The sequence below is a fragment of the Pseudopodoces humilis genome, chromosome 2 (genome assembly GCF_049639895.1).
Source record: "Pseudopodoces humilis isolate 2021_Gansu_Grassland_sample_001 chromosome 2, ASM4963989v1, whole genome shotgun sequence".
NCBI classification, from domain to species: Eukaryota; Metazoa; Chordata; class Aves; order Passeriformes; family Paridae; genus Pseudopodoces; species Pseudopodoces humilis.
The window spans coordinates 103,766,047-103,775,423 of record NC_142201.1 but is presented as its reverse complement, the minus strand read 5'-3'; positions in this window follow the sequence as shown (position 1 = coordinate 103,775,423).

The window sequence follows — 9,377 nt, the reverse complement described above, 5'->3', positions numbered from 1 at the left end:
ACGGCTCTGATACCTGAATCAAGGCTGGTAAGGGCTGCTCCAAGAGCTTCCAGGGACTTCTCCTCCCAGCAGAACCTGCACCCTGACTTTTCAAAGCTGTCACTAATTTTTCATTACTCTATTATGTGTACTAGGCTGCTATTCTTTATTCTAGTGACACACATAACTTTCACTGGCTAGTACAGAGAAATTATATCCTTCCTGGTAGTCAGGTTAGCTAATACACTCCATGGAAAAATACTCTAGATTTTTTCATCACAAATCTCTCACAGCTTCACTGTTTGTTGTAAGGCTCTGATATCAAGCAAAAAAAAACACCCTCAAGCATCAGAAGTGTTTTTTTTTTCTCTAAAACTCTCTTCTGCTACAGTTGAGTTACAAGTTAAAGAAGTTAACACATTTCCTTCTCTTGAACATGTACATCATATATACAAGAAATAAGACATCCAAATGACGTAATTTCACTGTTGTGCTGGTTTTGTCTGAGTAGAGTAAATTTTCTTCACCATGGTTGGTGTGGGGCCGTGTTTTGGATTTGTGCTGAACACCAGGTTGATAACACAGAGATGTTTCTGTTATTGCTGAGCAGAGCTTACATAGAGCCAAAGCCTTTTCTGCTTTCTGTGCTGGCACAGTGGAGAGGAGACTGTGGCTAAATGGGAAGCTGGGAGGAAACAGAGCTGGGACAGGTGGCCCAAACTGACTAAAGGGATATTCCAGACCACATGGCATCACATTCAGCATATAAGTGGGGGGGGAAAGGGAGAAGGAAGGATGTTTGGAGTGCTGGCATTCTGTCTTCCCAACCTGTTTTTGTCTCTACCTACAAGTCTTCTGGCTTTTATTCTTCTGATTCTCTCCCTGATCCCACTGGTGGGGAAATGAGTGAGCAGCTGGGTTAAACCACAACAACTATAATTAAAATTGAAGATGCAAAATAAAGTACTAAAAAGTTGGAAAATGTAAAGGTTGGCTGTCATAGGTGGTCTCTAGTCAATAAGAATTGACTATTTAAAATTACTATTTGAAAAAATCTGTTTGAAATTGCTGATCTTTCTTCTGACAGCAGGATCCCCTGCACCACAGGGCTCACAGATCAAAAGAGAAATAGTGATTCTCTGATCTCATTGTCTTCAAGTCTAGTTCTGTAGGACTGGGGCGGGGAGGTCAGATTAAGAGAAGTAGGCTTTGGGTTTTTGTTTGCTTATTTTGTACGTCATATTAATTACTCTGCCAGGGGATAGAATAGTATTGCTTTCAAACATGTCAGTACTATGGAACTACAGGCTCCAATCTCAGGCATACTGACTTGTCTGCCCACAAACTGTAAGCTCTGTCTTGACAGCTGCATATCCACCCTTTAAGGCAACATTTTAAACCAAAAAAAAAACTTAAATTCTAACCCCCTAGCCCTTTTTCTCATTAATCTTAGAAACTGCATAACATTTCATTAGAAATTTTCCTGTAATCATTGGCCAAAGTGTATCATCTCTGTTCCATACTTTTCCACTACTGACTGCAAGTATTGGTTATTTTCATTTAAAAGATTTGACTGCACCTATGATCTTGATATTTGGATGCATGACAGTACTATTCTCAGCTAGAAAAGAATCCAAATAGGACCAAACAGCATATAATGGAGTAGCCAAGGAAAAGATTAACATCTTAAATATGTTAGTTTTGCAGATTTTTTGTTAAGGTCATGATCTTTTAAATCACATTTCCTGGCAAAATGCATGACAGACATACAAATTGTAAAGCCTGACAGAAATACTTCCAAATTTTAAATTATTCAAATTTCAAATTTGAAATGATACAAATTTGAAATCAAATTTCAAATTTGAAATCAAATTTGATTTTGAAATCAAGAGATGATGAATATAGATCACATTCAGATCCTTAAAACATTTGCAGTTGCAGAAGCTAATGTGGGCATACCCTAAAGCATAAATCTTTAATTTCTCATTAGGCACTAAGGACTATAGGTGATTATAAGAGAATAAATGTGCACTGAATGCATTCTGAATGCCTGGGATGCACTGCATCCACCAAGCCAGTGTGAGAAGGAAATGAAGGCCATGTCTTATTTTCAGAATACCAAAGCCAGGTACCTTTGTGCTGATAGAGTCAGAAGTATGAAAATTACCTCACAAATGGCAGTTCTTTAGAAAAATCCACTCATCATAAAATAGCAATAATAACAATGAGTGTCTGTGGTAGCTAACTTGGGACACAACAGCAAGGTGCTTTTTTCTCATTTTGAAACATCTGTACTTTCTGCACTCAGCTGGATGTGCCACAAATTTGAGGTACCCAAGGCTCTGAGTCCCACGACCTACTAACAGTCATGCAAAGATAAGGACTTGTATAGCACAACAAATTCCTGTCTTTGTATTTCCCTCCTGACAGGCAGGGACAAAGAGTTAGAGCTCTTGTGCTGCTTGCAGGGTTTTTCATGCAGGAGTTATTCTCAAGAGACTCTTTAAGATCCTTTTAGATAGAAAAAAAAGACTAAAAAAAAAAAAGAAAAACAAGTCTTAATGTAATTGATAATCAGGTTTGTTGTGTACCTTGCAAAATACTAAGACACCAAAGTATTAAAGAATTAAAGACAGCAACAAATTTGTGCATTAAATTTTGAGCATGGCTATATTCCAGCAGTGAAAAATAAATATTGTCAGAGTGACAATAAAATGATGACCACTGAATAAGAAAGATCAGGATGTCTCAGGTATTATCGGCCAAAATACAATGCAATAAGGATATCTTCATTTTGAAACATGATATGAAAGAATGGTGAGAAAAACTGTTATTCCATATAAGAAAATATTTAGTTTTTATAATTGATGTAGATGTTACTTAGAACTTGACCTTCTTCCCTTGAGATTCCAACAGACACCAAGTCAGTTGCATATTAACCACACCAATTGGTTTCAGCCACTGCTTTATAACCAAACCCCAGAACTGCTGCTGATGCAACTAAGGTTACTGTTTCTATGAGTATGAAAAAGGATTCTCCCAGGTCTATATGCCAAAAAAGCTGGCCAGGTTTTAATCAGTTATGCAAACAATTTATGGCAAGCATCTGACAACAGACGATTTATAGAGGCAAGAGAGAAATTATACGAAAGAAAATCATACTAATTAATGGTCATAGCATATTAATAATCTAATTATCAAGGTAACATTGATGGCAAGAGAGAGTTTTGATACAAACATGGAGTTCACCCATGGATATTAAATAGACAAGTATTATAGAAAGAGTGTGGTTGGATTTAGGCATGTATTGGCTGCAGTACTTAAAAATTCTTAACAAAGTATCTCATGTTGGCATGAAGCATGACCATATGGAGACAAATCTGTCAGAAGAAACTCTAAGTGGTACATAACTATAATCCTAAAGATTCTGAGAGAAGGAGCTGTCAGTTTTCATCAGCTAGATCAACTTGGCCTAATGGTAATGAAGTCAGAAGCACAACCCTCAACTCATGCAATACCACTCTTGAGGTTAAAGAGTTTGGCTTTCTATCCTATACACAGAGACATCTGAGGGGTCTGACATTATTGTAAATTCAGAAATGCTCATCTGTAAAATACCAGCAGGAAAACAGGCTTTTGTGGTTGGAGATTCTTAGCAACTCTGAGAGAAATCTGGGAAGAACAGAATGGGACAAAAGCTTTTTTAGCATGTCTTTCAACAGGCTTGAAGGTTTTTAATGGCTGTTAATTACAATCTCATTTAAGATGTATTTGAGACCATAGCAAGTTTCAGGTTTTGAGTACCATTTGTACACTACTGACTGACCTGTAGGTCCTGGGCTGTTTTTTTGCTGCCTATTTTCTGCCTGTATTGGGGCCAGCAGAGTGGATCTGAGTGCATCTCAGCTTCTCTGAACTTCCACTGAATTTCACTCCAGGCTCCAATGAGCAGGAGTGGGGCAGATGGGGCAGCTCAATGACAGGATCATCCACGTACAGCCTGTGAATGCAGACACATGAGATCCTTCCAGGAAAAAGGTGAACGAGCAACTCATTTCTTAAGCTGGACAAGGCCATTTATGGAAGGCCATTAAGAAATAAGGAGAGGCTGTGTAGCCAGGTGTCAGTGGTTAGTTACATGTGTTGGACTGATGCACTCCAAAGCTGTCTTTGGTTTGGGTGAAGTCCAGCCCACTCTTTCCTTGCCTTCCCCAATGTGCAGCTTCTTGGGCACCCAGTGGGAGTAGAGCCTTGTGAAGTAGTTCCAAACCTAGGACTTCCTCTTTCCAAACCACATGAGCAAATTGGGGTTGCTTTAGCCTGTCTGTGGCTAGGTAGCACTTACAGCTTATAACAGAAAGGCCTTTCAAAAGAGATTCTGGACTAATTGTTCTTTTACTACCATGACAGACAATAAATCTAGATAAAATAGCGCAGGTCCTCTATGCATCCCCATGCCTTCGTTTCATCAGTTTCTGGCAAATTCTTAAGGTTGAGGCACAAATTTTCCAGGTTCTTTCATTTCTTCTCTCCCTATTACATGTGCCTCTCTGCCAGTCTCTGGAATCTGCTCTCTTTTGGGAAACCAATTATTGTTTCTGCTTCAGCTCTCTAAAATGGTTCCTTAGACTTTGGTGGTTGCCAGACCCTTTTTCGTTTTGGTAGGTTGATTTCTCATCAGCTTTTGCTCCCTGGAAAATGATCCAAAAACAAGGAAAAAACTCTCCTAAGTTATTTTTAAGGGCCAACACTTTTTTTTTATGGTAGTATTTCACACAAAATGGGCATCTGTGTGGAAAACCATAAGAGAGCAGGAAAAGGACAAAGAACGTTCAGAAAATAAATGCTGTTTTCCACTTACTGCATTTATTTACAGTTTCTATTTTAACATTGGTATTGTGGACGAGAACAGACCTATGTGTTTTGATTAAGAGCATATTGAGCTGAAGATTCAACAGCATCGCCATGGTGAGGGTATAAACATGCATTTGTCACCCTGCCAGAGCCTGGGGCTCCTTTAAAGCTCCTGGGGCCAGGACAAGCTCTGGCAGAGCCCATGGGGCTACCAGCCTCTGACACCCTTGGTGCAAGGGGATTGAGTCATGAGTAACTTTGGTGGCAGAATGGACACGGCTCTGAGCAGACAGTGAAGATGTAGATTCAGAGAAATGCTTGTGGAAAGAGGGCAGAGGAGACTCAGAAGGGAGACTGCATTAATCAGTATTTCTGTTTGCACTGGGGGAGATCCAGGCTTGAAAGCCTCTGCATTGCCTTCTTTGAGGCTGCTTATTTCTATTAATTACTAAGAATTACTAAGAATTACTCACACTAATGAAGAGAATGAAGATATGCTTCCAAGTATGATTAGGAAACCAGTACTTGGGAGCTAACTCAGTGGACCTGCAATGATTTCCCTGACTCAGTATGAAATTGGATACCTCGTCACCTTTTCATAGTGTCCTTTTGAAGAATTTATGTGAGCTAAAATGAAATAAAATATTAATCTTATTGAGAAAAATATAAGGCTGAAATAATCATATGAAAGATATCTACAAACTCTGGTTCTCAGTGGAAGCTTACTTCAAGAACACATATTTATCTAGAGGTTTTAACTGCAGTGCTTTTATTTGACATATGAATCCTAAATAACATTTACTTGTTCTTCCTATAAATGTAAGGAAATAACAGGAAAGACAGGATAAATAAGTTGAAAACCTATAATTCCAGGAAAGGTAGCTGCTACTTATACCATGTTTATTGGTTTTACCATATCCAACTACTACAGTCATCTGGCAGTCAGACACTGCCAGAGAAGAGAGGAGTGAGGATATGTGAGAGGTTCTACTCTGCAGACACCCAGCAGACCCACAAGCCTTTAACTGTATTTTTCTCTCCCCAGTCTGGTTGACGAGGTGAGAGACAGAGTGACTTCAGTCACTGGCACCTGGTTGTCCAGCCAGGGACAACCACCCACACTGTCCTAGCTGCATTTCTAAAGCAACAACAACAAAAAAAAGCATACACATTGATTGAGTTTAGCATCTAAATTTCTTTTGTAATGTTTGGAATATTAAGTGAAAGATTTTGATGTTCGGTCTTTGAAAGTGACTGCAGCAGAAGTCACTGACAGGAAAGAAAAACAAATAATCCTACACTGAAGTTTGTTGTTTGGCAGGTACCAAGCACTCAGCTTTCAGGCACCTGTGCAGCTGAGTGGAGAGAAGGGCAGAGCCTTCCTCAAGTTGGTAGTGCCTGGTGCAGTTCTGGACAGAAACAGAGTGACACCTTGCTCATCACATTGCTTGCTCTGCTGCCCATGTAGAGAGGACAACATCAGAAGTGGTGAGATACTTGCTTTTAATGCTTGGCTGTGAATCACACTTTAGTTGTTGAAATGTTTCTGTCACCCTTTTCTCCCTTCTGCTGCTTTTTTGTCCTGCTAAGGCTCTTAGATCATAGCTCTGAGACACAAACAATCAGTTATGGTATATCTTTACAATGTCTAATACAACGATATTCTGAATATAGCCTAATATATCATTTACTACAGTATAAATATACTACTCTAACAAATTTTGGGGCTATAAAGGAACATCCATTATTTCTGTGTTATCTCAGCTAAAATTCTTGTGCTGCATTATACTACATTTCTCATCCCTGTTATTTAAATTTGTAATTTACAACTAATGTGATGTGAAACTTCAGAGAAATCCCAAGCAATGCATTTTATGTTGTCTGACAGCAAAAAAACCCACAAAAAAACTGCATTAATTTGAACATCCAAATAACATAATCTGCTCCTAGTGTATATAAAGCTCAAATAAATGCTCCTCTTCATACAGTAAAAAAACCCAAAGTGGCTAGATCTTCATATTTACCATGAAGGAGGGCCTACCGACCTAAAAGCCTTTGGTCTCGGTGTGTCTGTGGTGACCATTTGCACCTCTTCTGCTTCCTCTGGAAGCACCAAGCTGCAAAGGGACGAGCAAAGGGACATGCTGTCAGTGTCTCAGTACCCCCTGCACCTGCACTGCTCCCAGCATGGGCTAGGAGGTGACACAAGCAAAGGTTTGGGGGACCTGGACAGCCTCTCTGTCCCTCCACTGGATGTGTTGACCGTGTTTATGTTGTTTGAAGAATTCAAGCTCACCCTCTGCCCGTTCAATTATTAAGGAAAATGAGAAAATCCTTTGTGTGGAACATCTTTTTCATTTTTATAGTACTTACAAATAGACACAGTGGAGTAATCCTGTCAAAGCTAGGTATTACCAGTGCAGGAAAAACAAGTAATGAGAGCTACGGAAGAGTTAAGAGTGTTTGTTCCTGTGCTTCGATGGAGTAGATGAAGTGTGGGTCTCTTGTACAATGTGCTCATGTACTTGGATTCATTTCATCCTGCACTCACTCCTCTGCAATCTGCTTACCATGACAAAAGTCACCAGAGACGCAAAGTGCTGTGATAATGAGAGAGCTGTAGGTAACTTCCAATCAGTCCCTTGTGGCACATTTGGAGTTTACTAGCCATAGGATGTAGTGGTTTCTCCATGCAATTGCTGCTGACTCCACATTTCTCCTTCAGTAAATATATGCAATCATTGAAAAATAAAATTCAGGTTTACCTTAAAAGAGTGCTGAGCACGTTCCTCTTTGTGTGCCTCATGTTTATCCATCTTGCAGTCTTGGGAAATCAGTATTGGCTTTTGTTATAGTAATCTCACTGCTGGAAGCAACCATCATTTGGCTATTGGAAATTTTCTGTAATTAGTAATTTATGGCTCCTAATTTTCTCAGACACTTTCTGCAAGTGAAGCTGCAAATAACAGCATGCCAAATATTAAACTTCTCAATGCAGCATATGCAGCCTTTCACAGACGAAAACTATACCTCTTTAGGAGTTTTACTACCCTAAAAAAATGTTTATAAGGAATGATTTCTCTGTATGTAAAGTACTGGTATAAATTATAATATAATAAATTTAAAAATTAATAATATTTTAATGATATGTTTTTACATTATATTTTATATAATGTGAAATATATATCTATTTTATATTAATTATATTTTTATCAATTAGAGAATGTATTACTGTATAATAGTTTTATTCCTCCTAAGACACACATTTGAAATTACTTCATGGGGTAAACTTTTAAAAGCTGTTCTACATGTTTCTTCTTTTCAGCTGTCTGCAACTCACCCAGGTTACCTCTGCTAACACTCTATGCAAGATAGAGAGATGTGAAACCCTTTCCACCATCTCGTGACACTACCCTTAAATTATCGTTCCCGTTTTCAAGAGAAAGAGGAATGTGTTTAACATTTCCTTTCATTTTGTTCTGCTTTTAAGTATCCCTAACACTGCGCCAGAATTAAAGTCAAAAGTTAACACCATACTAATGGGGTTAATGTGTGGTCAAAGTCTGCATTTTTTTTCTGCCAGAAAAGCATTTGACATTATTCTTGTTGAATAAAGACAGTCAGCAGTGATACTTGCAAGCCTGCAGCTCTGAAAAGGAAAACCAGGCTGTTTGCACACACTGATTGCTGTATTTCTTTGTTCCAGGCAGGGCAGGCTGTGCCAAGAGGTGGTTTTATTCCTACTTCCAAGTGCCATGCTGCTGCTTTGCAGTGCAAGGAGCAGTTCAGAGGCACAAGGGCCTCAGGTATAAATATAATGATGTGACTGTTTATTCTCTGTGTTGATCCACTGTAGCTCTATTCCAGCTTTATCCCAGCTGATTTCCGCCGTGTTATATTGCCCTTGGCCTGGCAGCAGCATGTTACAGGATCAGGAATCCTTTTCCCCAGTTTGCAGTGCACAACGGTGAATTTTCTAGGTAGCCTGCTCAGGGACCTCTGCATTCCCTTATGCTGTAAGACAGATGAGGATGAACAGGAGCCAAAACGAAAGGCAAAACCTAGAGAGAAGCCATCTGCCCTCTTTTCACCTTCTCATGGAAGTCTCCTAGTAGTGATACTGAGCTCCGGACCTGGCTAGAAAGGGTCAGCTGAGTTTAAGAAAGAAACATTTTGCAATGCATGGATCCCCATTAGAAACTCAGTAGAAAAGGGAGACAACAGTGATGATGTTCCTCTAGTTTGCTTTCTACCCTGGCTTGTGTCCAGCAGGAGAACTGGGAGAGGTGAAGGTGCAGTGATGGCACTGGGAAACAAGATTGATGTCTGTGGCCTCAGGGGCATGAGCGTGGGGAGTCAGGGTATCCATACAGCTGCTAGGAAGTTCCCACGGCTCCAGGAAGTCCTACAGACAAATGCTTTAAATTATTCCTGCCTTTCAAGGACTTGCAAGTCTCACCTACAGTACTATACCTGCTCTCTTTTCAGCATGAGATTCACAGGTCTGGGAGTCAGACTCTTTCAGCTCTGTGCCCATTTATTTT